Source organism: Anopheles merus, chromosome 2R (genome assembly GCF_017562075.2).
Source record: "Anopheles merus strain MAF chromosome 2R, AmerM5.1, whole genome shotgun sequence".
Classification (NCBI taxonomy): domain Eukaryota; kingdom Metazoa; phylum Arthropoda; class Insecta; order Diptera; family Culicidae; genus Anopheles; species Anopheles merus.
The window spans coordinates 47078299-47098502 of record NC_054082.1 but is presented as its reverse complement, the minus strand read 5'-3'; the positions used below and the strand labels follow the sequence as shown (position 1 = coordinate 47098502).

Genomic DNA, 20204 nt, shown 5'->3' with positions numbered 1-20204 from the left:
ACTGACGACAAACTTGACCATAGATCAATCGTATTGCTTGACTAGAAGACGGCTCCTTTCATAACAATTTAAAATCCCTCAAGAATGCTTGTTTAAGACTGACTGAGACCTTTTTAATGGATATAAAGAATAATCTAATTTGAACCGTTGTTTTTTTCTCTCGATAGAACTACATCAATCAACAGAGTACGAATTGCTTTTTGGTAGCAGAAAAACATGTTTTTGACAAAGACTGTTGCTGTTCGAGCGGCAGGATTTGTTTGTCTCTCGTTTCATAGAAATTATTTGAATATCAACAACGCATCGAAAAAAATCGCACATCCATCGCACATAGCAATAACTTTCGCTCTACATGATACTGGCTCCAGCCATGCCATGAGCGTACAACGAAGCGACTGATCGAAAACAACACACATTCCGAGGACAATTTGTAGCAGCTGCTTTTTTCGTACGCGTTAGTCCCTTTTGCTTCTTGGCAATACGCTGTCATTGTGGCGCATTGTGGTTACGCTCCAGAAGCAACCTCTCTTATGATACTCTGGCGCTGTTAAGTTTTGGAGCAAGTGTACAACAGAGCTCATATTACCAGTGCGGCGTCGATTATCGATAACGATCGGTACAGAGCATCCAAACGGGAGCCATTCTTCAGTACGATTGGATAACCCACAGACGCATCCCACCCTTTTCGGGAGCGGTTCGAGCACATACAGAAGCGCCTGTGCTCTGTGCCTGTTGCACAATGTGCGATTACGTCGTGAAAAGCATCAAATTCCAATTTTTCCCCCACACTACCTTCATCGCCACTGGTTGGCCCTTCTTATCACGTGCTTGCTGGGAAGTGGTATTCAGCAAACCGGTGAAATATGGGTGCAATATCGAACGACAGGATTCGGGGTAGTGCGTTTGTGTGAGTGGGAGGTTCGCACATGCTGCCATTTCAACCATACGGAGGGGATGAAACGAATCCTTCAGCAACGACAACGACGACAGCAGCTGGAAGCAGCCATCGTTCAATGACCGTCTGCTTGCTCGCCCACTGCCGCCATACACGTTGGATGATATGTCACGTTTAATAACGATTATCTGTCCATAACGAGTGTTGAAGCGAAACAACCATTGAGGTCAGGCATCCCGATGGCAACGCCAACGATGGGTCACATGAACTTGTGTGCCCGCGAGCGCCTCCTTCATCCGACGACCTTTTGGTGCAAAAGATTCCAAAAATTATGTAGCGTTTTATTACACGCGAAACGAGTCAACAGTTTGGGTGAGTGTGGGTTTTCGTTCGGCCATCTGTGAAGCGTTAGCGTATAATCTTCACATCGATCGATTGGCTGACACAAGTAATCCACCGAATCGCTTTGCTTCTTTATGGTTTCGTCCTCTCTGTTTGCCATTAACGCAAGAAAACATACGATTTCAATATCATGACTGCAACGCGGCGTCGCTGCGATTCCAATGGGATGATTGTGTGCTAGATGTCACACAAATGAACTACGAACAGAATTGCTTGTTGCCTTATCCTTCTGAGTGCAGAGGGAATGGTGCGTCTATAAGTTTGTCTAACCGCTTCATCTTATCCCGGAATCGGGATGAGAAAATCTAGCTGCTTTTAGTATACTCAGTCGATATATTAAGACTGTCATCCGGAGATGTCAACCGAACAAAGCACCTAGTGCGACGCGATTCGAAGCGCCTGAATCACATGTCAAATAAAACATGCAATGACACATTCTAATTATTCCTACTGTTCCAAATAATCTTATCAGAAACGGTCTGCACTGTGCGCCGAGGAGGGCTTTGTTGGGTGTGAGTTTTGTTTATACAACTACCACCTCGCGAACAGGCCGTATGTTTGTTGGGAATGAAAGCAAACATTCGTTTTTAGATTAGAATCGTTTAAGCGTATGCCATATATGCTCCAACTGGTGTGATTTGATATAAGTCATGGTCACTGTTGAGCCGTTGCGTAAGAAACTGACTATTCGCTTTGTACCTACTACTGTGTAACTATGGTTAAGAGATGTAGAACTGGATATATTGCCATTATTCTTGTTTGTACCATGCAAAAAATTATCAAACGTTTTCTCTATTGACTTTCTAAAAATGTGCATACAATTCAACTAATTTCTTATTCATCGCTTTCATAATGAATGCATTAAAATGAAATGCTGCTAAATTTTTATTATTTTCTCATCGTTTACAAAGCGGAAAATCATACGGAAATGCATTTTATTTATTAATTCAATATTTTAATAGTCTTAATAGTTGGAGAATTGAATATTCCTACTTTTGGTGTACGATAAGCCATATTCTGTTTAATATTTAATTTAATGTAGTAGAAAACCCCAAAATTTCACGTTCAATTTGACTGGAACTGTAATCCGGGCTTTACTAGGATTTATTTTTGAATGAACTAAGCAAAGAACAGAAACTTTCACACTATGCTCAAACCAATTACGACCATGTGCCATGCAACAAAGAGGTAGCTAATAAATTCATTAAAATCATCAAAGTCATTACATAACCATAACATAACATTGCGATATGGATGGGTGGAGGTTTGATAATTGTGATAGTTTGTTTCTGCCGGCCGATCTATCATTCAGTAGGAAAATTAGTGCGAGTGGTGCAAGTAGGTTTCAGACGTGTTCCGACCCGACACAATAATGCTGCCGGATGTCACACACTGCTACCGGCCCGGTAGCGTAGCACAATGCGTCTACAAATGAGCAGTGAATGGGACAAGCTAATTTGTTAATTATTCTCCAAATCAGTGTAGCGCCAAACATGGCTGTGTTGTGCGCACATAGCATGGGTAACAATTATTTGGCGCAGTCGGAAGTAAGGGAAAACTCAAAATAATAAACCCACTAGATTACCCGCGTTGATAGCGTCGTTGGGGGAAGTTTTGTTTTCAGCTTAAATTAATATGCAGCCCGAGTGAGGTGCTACAGTGTGAGTACAATTTTAATCTATTCAATCCTTTTCGGACTAATTAGCACATATAGTAGTTCGGATTGTGCCTTGCTGAAAAGGTTTTTTGTGTTGCAATGCTGCAAATAAAAATGCTTTTTTCGCTAGAACCAGACTTCATCACGCGTCATACATGGTGGTTTGGGTGCCCGATCCTACCGTTATACCGAACCTGGTATCGAAAGAGTGTAGCAATGTTGCGTCTGCTGTTCGTATATGTTTATAAATAAGGAACTAATGATGCACACCGACCTCTACACACGTGACGGCGTATAAGGTGTTCAGGCTAGGGCGAAGGTTTACTCTTGAAACGGGCGCACACTAGCATGCGATTCCAAAGCAACATAAAAGGAACCATTTGTTGTAACAGGAGCACGAACGATAATGACGCCATGGTGGCAAATGTGCCTGTCCTGGTCTTTGTATGGCTTGCCAAACAGAAATCCTGGTTCCTGCATATCACCAATCCTCCTACTCCTGCCGCAATGTGTCCATAAACATGGTGTCTACAATTCTGCCAGTGCGCGCACTTACGAGCGATAGCATTCCTTCACGGCGAAAGGCAACAAAGTTCGAAAGATATAGAAATGATCGTCGTGGCAAAAGTATCCAACATGATTGCCTGCAAGTTGTGTGCGCCTCGCCGTTGTCGTTGTCGCTTCGCAGCTGCTTTGCATAAAAGCCACCCTATGCTGGAGATTCACATTTCAACCAGGCCACCGGCCCAGTATACCGGTGTAGCTCGAAAAGACATCAAAACCCAAGTCAGATCGGTTTCCTTTGAACTTAGGCGATGGCTAGGCTGAAGACAGGGACGCGAAAGGTGTTATTTCGCCTATACCCCTTCACCAGCCTCGGTACGGCCAGCCCGGTGTAATGTAACCGATTCGTCCCCTCCTTCCAAGCACAATTTTTGTACCTGGTGGCATTCAGTGCATAATCAGGACATGGTAAGAAATGGCCTCGGTGCAACAACCGAACACTAACAACAAACAGCATCGTAGCCGACCACACCCTCGTATCCGGTACGTTCCTGCCAACTCCTTTAAACTTCCCTGAGCGTGTACGCCCACCCAAGCGAAGGCGGCGTGCAAGGCCAATGAAAAGGAAAAGGATATGCTAACGACGTAATTATCTGCTCATAGCTCGAGATGCATGCTCCATCGAAGCGAGAAGGACCTTTCGCTCCACAAGCTCAATATTAGAGCAGTGTATATGCTTGTAGTTTTTTGTTTGCTTCTTTCTACTTTCTACTTGCCTTGCTGCTTTCACCTCACCCAACCGTCGCACCATGCCTTGTGTCTTGCGCGAGCGTCTTCTCAATCTTTTATGGTTCCCAAGCCCGCATGTCTCATCACTTTCTTGCCGTCTGTTCTTAGCAATCATTTGCATCTCTCTTGTCGACCGAGCAACCGGCACTTGAAAGGAAGTGGTCGGTTTCGGCCACAGGACCCGTCATCGTTGTCTGGGCCCGTGTCTGTGACGTGATTTCTGCCCTCGTTGTTCACCATTACCCTTGGCGCGGAGGGTTTTCGCTCGATTAACTTCAGCAAAATATACCATCATGAATGTTTCACTTTGCACCAACCTGCTGGAAATGGAGGGGATTTCGGGATAAAATGTATAAGTTGACAGCGCATGAGTATATATATGTGTGTGTGCATGTGTTAAGATACCATTCCGTATACCATTCAGACTGAGATTATTTGCAAGAAACAAGCTCAAACAAGACGTCGTTCCCCAAAAACCATGTTTATGCTGGTTAGGCTCTGATGTGTGCTTGGTAAGTCTCCGCAAGCACATGGTTACCACTATCCGTGGGTGGGCGCTAGAACCACATCGCCCAGATAACTCCCCTTCGCTACTCCTGCAAGTCGCTAGCCGTAGTCGAAATTGACCCAACCGACACCCAGCGCACTATAATGGAAACACTGAAAGCTCTGCGCCGAAATCTATATTTAGCGCACCCACCAAGATATCGACGTCTCGTTTGCCGATTCACTGAAGAATAGTAAGCGGGGAGAACTCGCCAATCGTTACCCGGGGGGCTGCCCACTCGAATAACCCAATCTGAAATTCGCATAAAAAACTAAAGGTTTCTTCCGCGGGGAATATATTCAATATTGCATTCCACCATGGCAGCTGAGCAACAGCATCATTCGGCCTATAGCCAGTTCACCGACCCATCTTTGTTGTGCTTCAAATGCTCACACACATACACACACATGATGCCTTTAAATCATATATATATGCCGCTGGAGAGCTGTAGCCCCTCCCTTTCCCGGTGTTCGAATCGGTACCAAATTGGAATATATTCATACCTTCCTGCTTCGCTCTTAATATTCTGCGCCCAAACGCCACACCTTCCACTTCCGCCTGGTATTGGTGGTGTTGGAAGGAGGAGGGGGATGCTGTCGGTTCATTCTGAGATAACTTCACACCCTCTCGGCACACAAGGGCACATACGCACACACATACACCGAGCACTTAGGTCTGATTAAGCTCTACGCGATTGGGAACCGGTTTGCTCTCGGAGCAGGTTCCTTCCAGTTTGTGGTTTCCTATCCGACATTGGCCTTCCCAATCTCAATCCGCACTCTCCACGCAACCGAGATCGGTTGATCGGTGTGCTTTTTGGTCAGCCGCGACCGAGGGTTTCAGCTTAACAGTAGTAGTGTGGTGCTGATTTGTTTCCTCCGCGCGCGCGCTCACACCGCGAAACATATGTAAAACGACAATAAGAACCAATCCCCGAAATCTTCAGTCTTTTGCAGGGACTACTTTAATTGTGCAAACAAACAATCCCTTTCACCAGCGGGATCATGTAGATAGTCGGCTTGGTTACGGGAGAGCAGTGCAAAATAAAAGTTTTGTCAACGTTTCCCTCTGCGTATACTGTTATTGAAACGTAATAATATTAAAGATCAAAGGGATCAAATTTAACATAAAAATCATCACTTTGTTGTTTAAACTTTAGTGAAAAAAAAACTTCAAACTATTCTTTGTTGAAGAAAACTTCAGTTTATATTTTTCTTTGCAGGAAATAGTCCAAACGTGTTAGCGCGAGTCAATTAGTGTTGTCCCATGTGCGTAGCTCGCTCAAGCTATGAGCGATAGACAAAGCATCAAACGTTAGTTTCAATTTTTGCACGCGGAATTGTGGATTTATGATTCTCGCACCGCCAGTTTGCTCTTCATTGAGCTAATCTGCACTCTATCTAATATATGTGCTGCTGTGGTGACTGTTGGCGCTCGAAGGTCCTGTTGTTGGGTAGCGTTAGAAAACGAGCTACGCATTATGATGAGCTGCCATGTTAGGGTAACGAGTCTATGTTCCATTTTTTCCGCATCAGATGGCTACAGGGATAAAGGATGATGAGGGTGATAATTAATAACAGTTTAAGCTCGGCGAGAACGCGGTTTTAACTGCCAATCAAATAATCCAAAATGATTGTGTGCCAAACGGGGTGCCGCTAATAGAGAGGCGCCCGGCTGTGGCGAGTGTTTGCGGTCGTACCACGGCTGATGGCATATTGAGTTGGCTGGTATCTTTCTTTTTCTACTTTGTTGTCTTTGCCAATTCCCATCGAACCGCCGTCTAAATTCTTAGTAGCACAGATTAGCGCAACACCGCCTGGTTTTGGGGCAATGATAGCCACCGTCAGCGAGAGGGCGACGGGTCATCGGCATTTGCCGGCGGAGTGTGAACAAACATTTGAACAGGGAGATTATTTGCATTCTTGTTTTGCGTGCGTGCCGTCCAGCATATAATGCTAATCGTAATCCGTAAAGCTGACATGTTGATATGCAGTGCGGAGCCGACGGTTGCCTAAAGCATGAGCACTACACGAATCCGCTTACACGTCCACGAGCGCACAACCAACCATCTCAATCGGCTCATGATTTAGTGTGGTTGTTTGGGTTATCTTATGCTGGTATGGAGCTGTTTTCTTAATAGTGATTAAATTAAAGCATACGGTTGGTGTTAGACGTTTCAAACTTATAAGTGTGATTATGATTTCAGCAATAAGCTATACCGAAAAGCTATACTACATTACTTAAAGTCTAACTTCTGAATATATATCGAAATTTTGTTTATAAAGCACTAAATAGGAATCATAAATCAATTAGAAACATGCATTTTTGCAATACAGTGAAATCTCTCAAATCTCACCATTTGTCAACTTTCTTGTTTGTTTGCTGAATTGAATTTGTCCCTCTGATTTTTGGTCCAACATCGTTTACTTATCATCTTAAATGTTATTGGATAGTTTTGTACTAATGTTTAATGCTGGCATTGCTGAACCTTTCTCACTTACTTCAAATGGAACATTCAATATTATTCCTATGCCCTATCTCAGAGATGTTTTCATAAATAAGTATTAAATAGATGCGTTTTCGAAATTTATTGTGAAACAGATGGTCTAGTTACTTCTAATTTGAGCCCATACTCAGTTTAGGTCGTACATCTTGCGTTTATGAACTTCATTCTGCCTAACGAAAATCATAAAAAAATACTGAATACTTCGAGGTTTAATTCGAAGAAATCTCCTGAACATAAATTCTTCTTACAATTATGACATCCCTCCACAAGAAGTGTTAAATTCTACGAACGACAATTTCTTTGGTAAGTGATGAGCGTATGCTACCATGCCTAAACTTCGTCTAAAACTTCAACCGTTCCTTCTAAGCCGTATTAAATCTTTCCACGCTGCAAGGTAATACAGTTACGGAGGTAATTTCCCCTACCATCCCGTTTGCCGTGCGATACCGGATTAAACGCTCCGGTGAACGAAAACCAAACAAACAAAAGACAGAGCGTCGGTCACCAACTCATCTACACCACCTGCCAGCGGCAGTGGCATGCGACTGGTGTAACGGACGGACGAAAGCTCCATGCTCTCCTCCAAAATGTTCAAAGACCCCGTGGAGACAAAATTATGAAAAACCACCAGAGCAAAGAGCGTCATTGTCCGGATCCTCATCATCATTAGGATCATCGTCATTGTCGTTGTAGTAGTGCACAAAAGCATCATTCAAGCATGGCGAAGAAAGCCCTAGAAGTAACCCGACGGAATTTCCGATTTTGAGTTTGGGGTTATACCTACCGCACGCGATGCCGCCAGTACACCGATGCAAACCTACCAGGACCGTTTCTCAATATATATACCGGTGTTTGCCACGAGCTATTTCTCTTCTGTTTCGAATTATAAACTTCAGTCAAGTGCACCGGCAAATGGTGCGCATACTGCAGGCAGATTTCGGCAGGAATCGTCACTACCGTACTCTCGGTGAATGGGGCAAGGTTTTTGGACGTTACCAGCATGCGCTTGGTTTTCCAGGGGTTTTTCGCTGTGTTTTCAATGAACTCATTCTAACGAAGAAGCTTATTGTGTGGAGAAATTACCATTTGTCTTTCGGTGAAGACTTATGCAGGCGAGATGGTTTCTACAGTGGGTTCCTCTTTGCTGGTAGTAAGATTTGTGGCACTGCGGTTTAGTGCAGACAAGTCTTGACGTAGCCTTTTGGACTTGATGAAAGGGTCTTCAGCTACCGAGTAGTAGCAGGAGGCTGGGCCTGGAGCCTGATGCTTTCTTTACGTTGAATTTTTTTTCAAATCTTTTTCCTTCAACAGGTTGTGGTATTCAACATTGCCGTATTTTTTGGGGGATAAAGCTTAATTAAGAAGACTATGGGCAAAATCACTAGCTAACGTTGCAGAGCATCTTGAGACAATATATAAAAAAAGATATTCTGAAGAAGAGAAAAAGAGCGAGAGAGAAAGAGAGAGAAAGAGAGACAGAAAGAGAGAGAGAGAGAGAGAGAAATAAACAAATAGAGAGACACAGAGAAAAGAGAGATAAAGAGAGAGACAGAGAGACAATTACATTTTAGTAGAAAAAATCTGCTTTAGACCATTGATATTTCAGTAACATCTCTCATAATCATCTTTTGTGTCTGGAGTTTTTTTTTTAGATGTTCAGAGTCATTTAGCTGTGAATACATTTATTTAATCGATTTTATCAATCCTAACCATACACACCAAAACCCTTCGGTTGTAAAAAAAAATTTACAGCATGTTCTGGCTGTTCATGGGGCTTTGGTCGCCACTTGTTTCTTCCTGTCGTACCGTAAAGTGGTGCTTTATCTTCCCCTTACAAAATCATGCTGCACTGTTCCGTTCATCGATGATTACTATAATTTAGCGTTGGACCGCCCTCGGTACGCTCACTTCCACGTCGTGGGAACCCATTTACCCGGGCTGCCGGTGACGTGTTCTCTTGGGAGCAATGCCTTCTGACGATGTGCGATACGATCGCAGAAATCGCCCGCTCGGCCCATTGCTGCCCGCAAGCAAATCCAACCAACCAAGCTGTTCGATTTATGCAGGATGCACCTGGAGCAGCAATCTAAAGAAGGTTTGTACAAAAATTCAGCACAGGCAGCGAAAACCACAGCAGCAACAACAAAGGCAGATCCCTTGATCCCTATCGCGAAGGTTTCTGATGGGCACTCACATGAACCTCGGGAACCGAAAGATTGATGTCGCCGTTCGCTGCTTTGGGCGACTATCAACTTATGCATTTATTCTTGCGTATCTGTTATGCCAAACCGGAAAGAGGCCTTTTTTGCACGCTACTTGAACATGGAAAGAATTTTGATCTTTATCCGAGAAAGCAACATTTTACACACGATGAAATTGTTCGCAATTTCAAGGTAAACTGCACTCCGGCGGATATTTTTCGTTTCAGCGCGCAGCGAAATAACATCCTCAATTCACCCTTCTGGAGGTCGCTGTTTGCGTGAAGGTGTGCGAATGTGTGTGTGTGTGTGTGTGTGTGTGTGTGTGTGTTTTTTTGTTTTACAAGGAGGGGGAATCTTCGAAAGACTCCCGTTGTCGCACGGGTGTTGACATGGGATTCTTACCCAGTAAACCCCCTCCTTGGGCCATATACCCTTCCCCATGGGTTCACCTTTCGGTATGCTTCTTGGGGAAGGGCTTATGCATTAGCATTTCATCCTCGCTACTGCACGATGAGCCAAAGTTCGCGAGACAGATTCGACAGTTATCACGCGAACACAAAACGGTCATGACGACGACGCGAAACACCAGGCACTAAACGACACTTTTTCCGCCGCGCACTCACGTGTTCACTAACACATACACTCACGACGAATTTAAATATCGCCGAGCTGCTGGTCTTGCTTCCATTTTGGTGCAGCTTGGTCAGAATCAGACGCATTGTTGTTGCCGCTGCCTCCCATGAGTCGGTGTGCTGCAGCATGGCTTGTACCAGGTTAGAACGGCCCACCTCTACTCTGCAACTCTCGTTCAACTGCAGGCGTTCCTCGGCGAATCGGGGGCAGTGGAACATGACGTGGTCCACCGTCTCATCCTCATCCTTGCACACAGGGCACCGAGATGAAGAGGCGCGATTGAACCTGTGCAGATAGCTTCTAAAACAGCCGTGGCCGGAAAGAACCTGGGTGACAAAGTAGTCCACATCACCATGTTTCCTGTCTAGCCATGCTGCAACGTCGGGGATCAGCAAGTAGGTCCATCTTCCGTTCAACGAGTTACTCCACTCGTTCTGCCATTGCCGCATCGATGCTTGCCTTGAGGCTTTCTTGGCAGTCTCGGTGAAAGATCCCCCCGCACGCGATTTCCGGAAGTTCTTCGAGTCCTCCTCGAGGGTGATGCGAAGAGGCATCATGCTCGCAATAACGCATACCGCTTCGTACGAAATGGTACGGTACGCGCTAGCAACACGCATGGCCAACTTCCTGTGCACCTTATTCACGGTGTTCTGGTGCTGCTTCTCCTGTAGTATATGCGCCCAAACCGGCGCTCCGTACCTCAACACCGAGATGGCGCAGTTAGCATGAAGGCGCCTAATGCTGCTACTCGGTCCGCCAATGTTTGGAGTGAATGCCGCTAGTGCATTTATTGCTTTCATGGCCTTCTTGCAGGCTTCCTCGAGGTGGCTCTTAAATTTCAGTCGGTCATCAATGACTACCCCAAGATACTTCAGCGATCTGGTAGACTCGACTTGTACAGTTCCTGCCATTATCGATGCTTTTTGGGGCACCTTGTGACTGCTGATGACGATGAACTCAGTCTTCGCATGCGCAATCTCTAGCTTTGCATCCCGCATCCACCGGTCAATCCGACCGACTGCGTCGGTGGCAAGCATCTCTACCTCCTCAATAGACACGGCTGAGACAGTAATAGCGATGTCGTCTGCAAAACCAGTGATTTCGACACCAGGAGGGAGGGCGAGGGTCAGTACTCCATCATACATGACGTTCCACAGGGTGGGACCAAGCACTGATCCCTGGGGTACGCCTGCGGTGATGGTTTTTGTTTTCACTCCTTCCGCCGTATCATACTGCAACACGCGACCGTCAAGATAATTCCTCAACAGCCTGCACAAGTGCGGGGGAATCTTCATGCGCTCTACCGCTGCCGCGATTGCCTCCCAACTAGCACTGTTGAAGGCATTCTTCACGTCGATGGTGATGAGCGCACAGTATCGGGCTCCACATCGCTTCCGTTGAAACGCCGCATTACCTTTTTCCAGCACCGCCAGTATCGCGTCCACTGTAGATCGTTTTTTCCGGAAGCCAAATTGACGGTCAGACAGACCGTGTGGTCCCTCAGTGTATTTTGTAAGGCGGTCCAAAATCACCATCTCTTGCACTTTGGCCAGGTTATCCACAAGCCCCAAGGGCCTCAAAGCTGAAGGGTGGCCAGGCGGCTTACCTGGCTTTGGTATCAAGACTAATTTCTGTCTTTTCCACATAGACGGAAACTGGCCGGTAGTCAGGGTGTTCATTAGCACGTTTCTGAACACATCAGGGTATGCCAACATAGCAGCCTTGATCGCCATATTGGGGATGCCATCTATCCCAGGAGCTTTGCCACATTTTAATCGATTAGCCAGGTTAATAATCTCCTGTCTCGTTACAGGCACAGGGTCAGTCTCTGGCGTGTTGATCGTAGGACTGAGGTTCGGTGGTGCATGTGTTGGAAACAGGATTTCAATAATGCTCTTCAGCTTTACAGGACACTGTTCTACAGGTTCCGAAGACTTTACCTTGTTCATGAGTGTATTGAAGGCAAGTCCCCAGGGCTTCCGAGCGATTTCGTCGCATAGCTTGAGGAAGTGTTGCCTTTTACTGGCTTTAATCGCTCTTTTAAGATCTGACCTAGCCGCAATGTAGGCTGACGGAGGCGCTGACGGCTTCGCCGAAATCTCCGAAAGCTAAGAGCTCCTTAAATAAATCCTCATTGAAGGATTCGGTTTTCCAGCCTCTACCACCAACTCGGGACCCATGCGCTGATGATGATGTTAGCCTATGCCCTTGTGTGTGTGTGTGTGTGTGTGTGTGTGTGTGTGTGTGTGTGTGTGTGTGTGTGTGTGTGTGTGTGTGTGTGTGTGTGTGTGTGGTGTGTGTGTGTGTGTGTGTGTGTGTGTGTGTGTGTGTGTGTGTGTGTGTGTGTGTGTGTGTGTGCGCGTGTGTGCGCGTGTGTGTGTGTGTGTGTGTGTGTGTGTGTGTGTGTGTGTGTGTGTGTGTGTGTGTGTGTGTGGTGTGTGTGTGTGTTGTGTGTGTGTGTGTGTGTGTGTGTGTGTGTGTGTGTGTGTGTGTGTGTGTGTGTGTGTGTGTGTGTGTGTGTGTGTGTGTGTGTGTGTGTGTGTGTGTGTGACAAGCAAAGAGGCGATACATTACCCTCAATCGCCGGCTGCTGGCGTTCGCTCAGATACCATGCATTTTCTCCGACGCCCCATTCACATCAATCAAGTAGCGCGCGAGCTTTGGAGACGGCTTTAATCCTCCATCCATAGGTACCGTGATCGGCGGAGAATGGAAAGGCGAGGGCAGAAAGACGATGAGCGATGGGTAGAATTGATGAAGTATCTGATGAACGGGCGGTACGAAGATGCAGCTCGCTGCGTACGTGCAGCATAATAATGCGAGCGAGGTGGAACTACATACTTGAGCGACGATACATCCATTGACGTCAGTGCGATATTCGTGAATCTATTTTAGAATCCACTAGTTTATGATAGTTTTAATCATTGCCAGGCCAATGGATGCGCACAGGCGTGAATAACAAGAAGTTGGTTGGTTTTTGTATCATATTTTTTATCCTACAAAGTTATTTTAAACTAATAACATTTTACAAGGGAAAGTAACAAATATATTTGCAGAGTAAACGGCGTTTATGCCGTGGGCTCTTTTGGACGAACGTTTCGGTAGTATTTTTGTCAAAATAATTTCCAATTACAATGTCTTTCCTGTTAGATCATTGATTGGTTTTATGATTTTGCCAACATACGTCTAATACACGCTGTAATTGTCGATGTGTTGAAATGTATTTATATTCATAAAGTACGCTGTTCTTTATAAATAATAGAAAGACTGCAAAATGCAGTAATAGAAAGATTGCTTGGCGTACTACACCGATGACAACCCGCACGATGCCCGGCGCACCGTGATCAAGTGTTTGGTTCCGTTACTTTGTACTCCTCTTTTTTGCCTGTTACGCTCTACCGAAGCAAATCAGCTTTACCCTTTGCCGGCTCTCAATCATAACATCATCAGTGTGCTCTCATAAATCCCCCTCCGCTGGATTGCCGCCACCAAATATGCCGCTCTACAGTACCCCGTGTAGGGAGTGCAACGAGCGACGGCCGATTGGTGTGACGTTTCACTGTAAATGTGATCGCATCTCGTGAGCTCAGTGTGCCATAGCGCATAAACGAAACAAGCACACAACACCAAAACAAAAAAACAACAAATGCTCCCCATCCCTTGAAAAATAAGGAGCATGAAAATCGAATCCATGCACATCCGCAGCACCAGCACCATCCATTCCGGGCTTCCCAACGGGGCATTGGGGATGGAGCAAGGTACAGAAAGATGAGCGGATGAAATAAAATCGCTTAGCAGAAATGGCAGCGTTTGCAATAGGACACGGGGGGGGGGGGGGTAGGGGGGAGGCAAAATTGAAAAGCTAGAAAGAAATCAAAAACAAAAACAAAAAAAGATACGTGGAAGCCGACTTGCGAAAGGGAAATACCATCATTCATTCATCAAAAACCGAAGAAATATGACGCCATACTGCAGAGGGACCGTTTCCCAGCACGCTGTGCCGCTGTGGTTGTTCTTCCGTTCCTGGGTAGCAGTGCCGTGCCGCCCTGCTGCTGTGTTGCTACTGTTTTCCAGCAGCAAAATGTCATCGGCCTCTATTTTAGCGCGGAAGCATGGCGTGACGGCAGTGGCTGCAAAAATGGCCACTGCTGCTCGACCCGTCACCATCAATACAGTACGATAACGCTTAAAATACGGCGAGATTGTTTCAAGGGACCTAAATCATGAAAACATTGATTTTTGTTGTTGCCGCTTACACGTCCATTGTGTCACTATTCTCTGACAACAAAAAAAAAAACACAATGCATCGTCTAGTTTACCAACCGTCGTAAAAATTGTACAACCTCTCCGAGGTCACGGTTTGCATGAACAATAGCCGAAACACCTGCTACTAAAACGTAAGTCGCTGGCCAAACGATGCACGATGGTACAAATTAGCACTCTGTTGGCAACAATGTTACAACGGTGGCAGTAGAACAAAACTTGCTTAGAAGGTGCAGAGAAAAGTTAAGCAATACTAAACTACCTACGACGCCACTTCAACAACAAACAATCTATGCGCGGTGCGTTAAGTACCGCTTCACATTAACCCACTTTTCCGACCCGAAGCAGCATGGTTGGACAAATAGCTACTTGGGCTGCAAAACATGGGCCGTAAAGTTTTGCTTTACTCCCGCCAGTGTCATCCTAGTTTGTGTTTTCTTTCTTGTGAAATATAAATAAACATGACGCTTGCCAACCCCACCGACACGCATAAACCATCTAAATCGATGATTCAGCAGCGGTAGCACCATATTTTCTGGAGTGTTTTTTGCTTGCTCTCAATGTTGCCGAAGAAGCGGCACCGATCCACCGACAGAGCACTGATCGCGAGTTGTAACTGCAACCGACCATTCAACCGTGTCGGAATCAACACGAATCTGCCGGGGGAAACAGCATAATGTTCCTCGTTCCACCTCATTCCAGAACAACGTGCAGCTCCAGATCCAACGTGCAGCTCCAGATCCAACGTGCGTCTCGCACTAGCGTTGCATTCTTCGACCACGCGCGCTCGATATGATTCTGTAGGGATCGTTACGCTGCGTTAGCATGCTCCGCTTCAGTGACCACCTTCGATGGTACTCGTTGGCCCCATAGCAAAGGAAAAGCGAGAAAGAGAAAGAGGGATAAGGAGAAAGATAAACGAAAGGTTTGCTCATTCACAGTGGCGCGAGCCCCGAGATTGGATGTTTTCGGATGTGTTGAATCCGACTGAATCATGCGCCACTTGCTGCTGTTACTTTAAATTATGCTAAACGAACCGATTACATCGTGCCCGTGATGCGTGCTACCGTGGAGAGGGATTTAGGTGTACCGCGTAACATAACAAGATATAACAATAATAACAAGATATAACAATATGTATTATATTCATTATTGTTTTTAAAGAGTTGTTCTTTTCTAGGCAAAATGCAACAATAAGATTTGTATCAAAAATTAAAATAAACTCTGTCAAAAGCAGCTTTTGAAAAATGACTCCCCAAACCCTGCAGTTGGTCTTTCGCATGCCGAGTGTATTTAGCTAAGGAAACTTTTGCCAACAGCCGGTATAGTTTCCGCTGTACATGGCTTCTTTATGAGCGTTCTGTAGCAATGGCAAACAGGAGAATGTCATTAATTTGGGCAAAGTTTGTCCTCTCACCTGTTACCCGGTTTGTTAGCTTTCCAAATTCGGTGCGTTTTTATGTCTGTCTCTTTGCATAATGATCATCATACAGGCCCTTCTCGTACAGAGCAAAGCAGCAGCCGGCAGCATTATTTCAACCTGTACTCAACCTGTAGCAGTATTTCACATTTACCTTGCCCATGCTATGTTGTGCAGCGCAAAGCTCGACCTACTGGCCCTATGAATAATGGTAACCCGCTTGCAACGTGACGCTGTTGCTCGGAACAGTGCTGATTAACCGGGGGCGCACGGTAGATCAAGCGTGCGGGCCCGCGTGATGTCCGCGAATGCGTGTCACGCAAAACTCATGCCGATGGTTTTGTATTGCATTTTCTATACTTTAGAGTTGAACCACAGCGGTTACCACGGTTTAATTTCCACGGTAGCACCGAGTATTTTCGATTGTAACTACACATACCCTTACCATTTCCTCGCCGGGTAAGCGTGCCTTTGGGAGGGCGAGTTCAAACCCCCGAACGCAACGAGAAGTGGAAAGCTGTTTATGATAATTGTTAACTCGCCGGTGAAAGTCCTATCGACCGGCGGCTGTCTCTTCTCCTCACCTCTATTGTTTAGACCCTGTTCGCTCTCGTTTGCACCCTCCCTATGTACATACATATTTGAAACCTAGAACCGACACCAGCACGGCGTGTGATCTCATATCTAACGCTCACACTAAAATACTCCAAACTATTGCGGAGTACACGAACTAGTCGCCCCGAAAGCAGTTGCGTAACAACGAGCGGGCAGGTAGGTGTATGGCGGGGTGTGTATGCGTGCTAAAGGGCGGTTGAAATTGGCAGCAAAATACACACAGCACATTCTGGCCACATTTCGTGTTCGTAAACATTGTGCTGGATTAATTATTAGTGGGGTGTCATTTTTTTTGCCTGTTTTGCGGAAAACTCTCGGCTCTGAGCTTTTCCAGCTGCTGATCCATTTACATGCAAGCGTATGGTGGAAGGGGGCACCGCATGCTCATCTTTTATGAATGAAGCTTACGATCGAACGCTATAAACACCCACACCTGGTGCCTCCTCCCTTTGCCATTTTGCCCTTCTAATGCTTTCCGCAAACGTGACCTGTACGTTGCGCGGCTGATTTGTCGAAGGGTTGAAAAATTAAATGTAGAATTGATTTCCCCGTCGCCCCGTCCCCGGCGTTTTACCGAAGGTTGGGGGAGGGGTTCGGAATTTTGGCACGCCGATCTTGATCCGTCTCAAAATCCACACTTGGATGTTTTTTTGTTCACACCGTTCCCCAGCACGAGCGGCACAGGATTCCGTTGGTAATGTTTGAAATTGTTTTCCGCACGAATATTTGTGCTTATGGTGTGCTGCCCTCTCGCAACCCTTTCCCTCACCCTTGACTCTTCGGTTTGTGGTGGTACCGAGGGCCTTTCGCATAACTCGATCCCTGCCGCGGTGGAATGATTTCAGTACATTAATTGATGGGATCAAGCTATGGCTGGTGTCGTTTTTGCTTGTAAGCGCGGTGCCAATTTTAGGGACGGAAATGCTGTTTTTGTTTTTGTGTTCCGAAATGCGCTGGAAATGATGCAAGCGAGAATGTTTCGTGTCCAGCCGAACAGGAATGAGATTGAAATTATTTTTTAATTAACAAACATCATGTACAGGAGGGCGAAATTTTGTTTCATTAAAAGGGGATTTAAATTTACGTCTCATTAAAGCGGTTCACTTCCGTATGCTGCACATTGCTTACACATCATACATAGGGTGATTATTTCTGCAATAGGTTGCTGTGTGTGACAAAAGTCTCGTAGCAGCCTAATTATGCGGTACACATGCTGACCAATACCAAATCAGAAACAAAATATTTGCCTCGTGAGCGTAAATCTGGTTGGTGAGGTTTTTTCATAAATTTATAATTCCACTGTGGTACATATAAATAAATTGATTATTTCAATCTTTATCATTACAGATATATCATTGTCATTTTCATCTCCATCTATATCTGCAAGAAAGGATGTACTGCTTGTAACAGCATAATGAATCTGTATGGTAAGCATATTTTCCTTCTATCAAATGTTATCCTGTTATAATAATATTATATTTATATATTTATTTGGGCCGGTCTGGTGGTACAGTCGTCAACTCGAACGACTTAACAACATGCCCGTCATGAGTTCAAGCCCCGAATAGACCGTGCCCCCATACGTAGGACTGACTATCCTGCTATGGTAACAATAAGTCACTGAAAGCCAATCCCACTTCACCAGTGGGTACAGGCAGGCCTTGACCGCCAGCGGTTGTTGTGCCAAAAAGAAGAAGAAGAAGAATAATATTTATCACGGTTGAAGAAAGCTAATATTTTTAAATGAGTCATTAGCGGACATATTCGGTAGGCCCCTGTTAGTGTCATTAGATTCTACTGTTCTCATTTTTCCCCTCCAATAAACGATAAAAGCAACAGATTTTTGTGCCCTATCGATTTTTATTTCACCCTTCCGCCCATCGCTGCTTGTGTGGCGGGAAGTAAACGTCTTACAAGATAAAGCAAAAGGATCGTTTGAAAGTTTTCAGAGCTCACCGATGATCCGTGGCCTTCATTTGTCACCAGCGGCTAATGGACAAACGACGACCTGCTCACTCGGATGATTAATGGAACCGTCCGATAGAACTGGACCGCTGGGTTAGCCAAAGAAAAGTTGAATATTAATTGGCTGCCAAGCGATGATGACAAATGTCTTAGCCGTAATGACGTAATACCCGCTTCCCTCCCCTCTGTGGGGTGGGGTGCATTTGGAAAATGATAGCTTTCTTTGCCAATGCTGAATGTGTCATTCACATCAAGCAAACTGTTGCCAAACCACCATCAGGCTACGGAAAATAAAACACTGCATTGTGGGAATCCTCTTTGGCGATTTAGTATTCAAGTTGTCAATTCAAATGGAATGGAAAGAGGTATTATTGTACCTTTAACAATGTAGACCACACGCTATTTATTGCAGTCGATAGCTCACCACAAATCCCAGTATCTCAGAATTTTTATGCGAAACGCAGGCACCGATAGAAATTATGTGAACCAATGAACTGTTGACGATAATTTGTTCTCCAGGATAGGACACATCATTCTTGTCATGTACCACCACCACACACTACACTACCATCAATATTGTAGCTCGGTGTGCTCTATTAATGCAACCACTTTCTTGTGATACCAAGAAATACGATCTGCACATGAGATGGTTCATTCTGGGACGAAGGTAGCATAGCTGTCGGACACAATTGCTGTCAGACGCAATTGAGTGAACGGAAACAGGTACACGCTCTTACGTTCGAAAGTAACAAATGAAACGAATTAATTTACCCATTGCATTCTGCCTGGTGTTAGTGTGTCGTGAAAGATGCTCTCATATTCAACTACGGCACTCTATCGACACCTTTCAATCACGTCCTAGCGGCCGGGCGCACTCACGCAGCACAACCTGACGCTTTTGAACTGATTCTTGGGGTGGTTTTGCTATATATGCGCTCATTGGAAGCAAGCAAGGTGTTGGGGATGTAATTGAGCAAAACTCAACAGCAAACGATTGGCTATTTATCACTTGTTGGTGAATTATTTTGCACGATTTTCACCTAACCCAGATATCTAGTGTAGATAGTGTAACAAAGGTGGTGCAGAACGTTGCTATGCTTGCATTTATTATTTTTTAACTTTTGTTGAAGTTTCTACATTAGTGGCATTATTTGAAGTATATTATTTCGTCTAAAGTCGGTATGGTGATTTATTCGATGCGACAAAGCCTTAAAATCCTGTACAGGCCAGCATGGGCTTGTGGGTAATTTAGCCAAAAACTGAATATTTTATTTCACATCACAAGCGTTTTTTTGAATACCACATTATATTATTTATACTATACTTAACACAGGTTGAAATAATATTTTAAACACTGTGGAACAGCGTAATTCACGCCTGATATACAAAATACGTTACCAATCAATATTTAAGCTTTATTAGCAAACATTTCTGCTTGTGTAGAATTACTATACTGAATACCAAACGAATTGGTAACGTGCCTAAAACCTGAACGAAAAAGCATGTTTATACATACCACCACCATGAACGATACCCGTTTGGTTGTTGGGCAAACAAAATGATTATAATATTTGAAATCGCTCGATGTATTTATTGGTGATTGGTTCAAGAACATTCAATGACGATGCGGAACTCTGTTAAATTGATATCGAAATATTTAAGCGTTGGTGCTTTGATATTATACAATTGTAAAGTATTCTGAAATAGTAAATTAGGAAACAAATATGAACATGAACCAATTTTTATCATGAAAATTTTAAATGTGTGAATGTATTTATAGTTATGCGTTTGTATCGGAATTCTCGCA

General features: G+C 44.8%; 1 protein-coding gene across 2 annotated transcripts in view; it reads left to right on the top strand.

Annotated features, from left to right (window-relative positions):
- Positions 1 to 20204, top strand: part of LOC121587950 (alpha-mannosidase 2-like) — a 94281-nt gene that overhangs the window by 16788 nt on the left and 57289 nt on the right. For both annotated transcript variants that reach the window (XM_041905344.1, XM_041905345.1), the window contains exon 2: positions 17780 to 17859. The gene's annotated coding sequence lies outside the window, so the exon portion shown is untranslated. The remainder of the gene's footprint in view (positions 1 to 17779; positions 17860 to 20204) is intronic.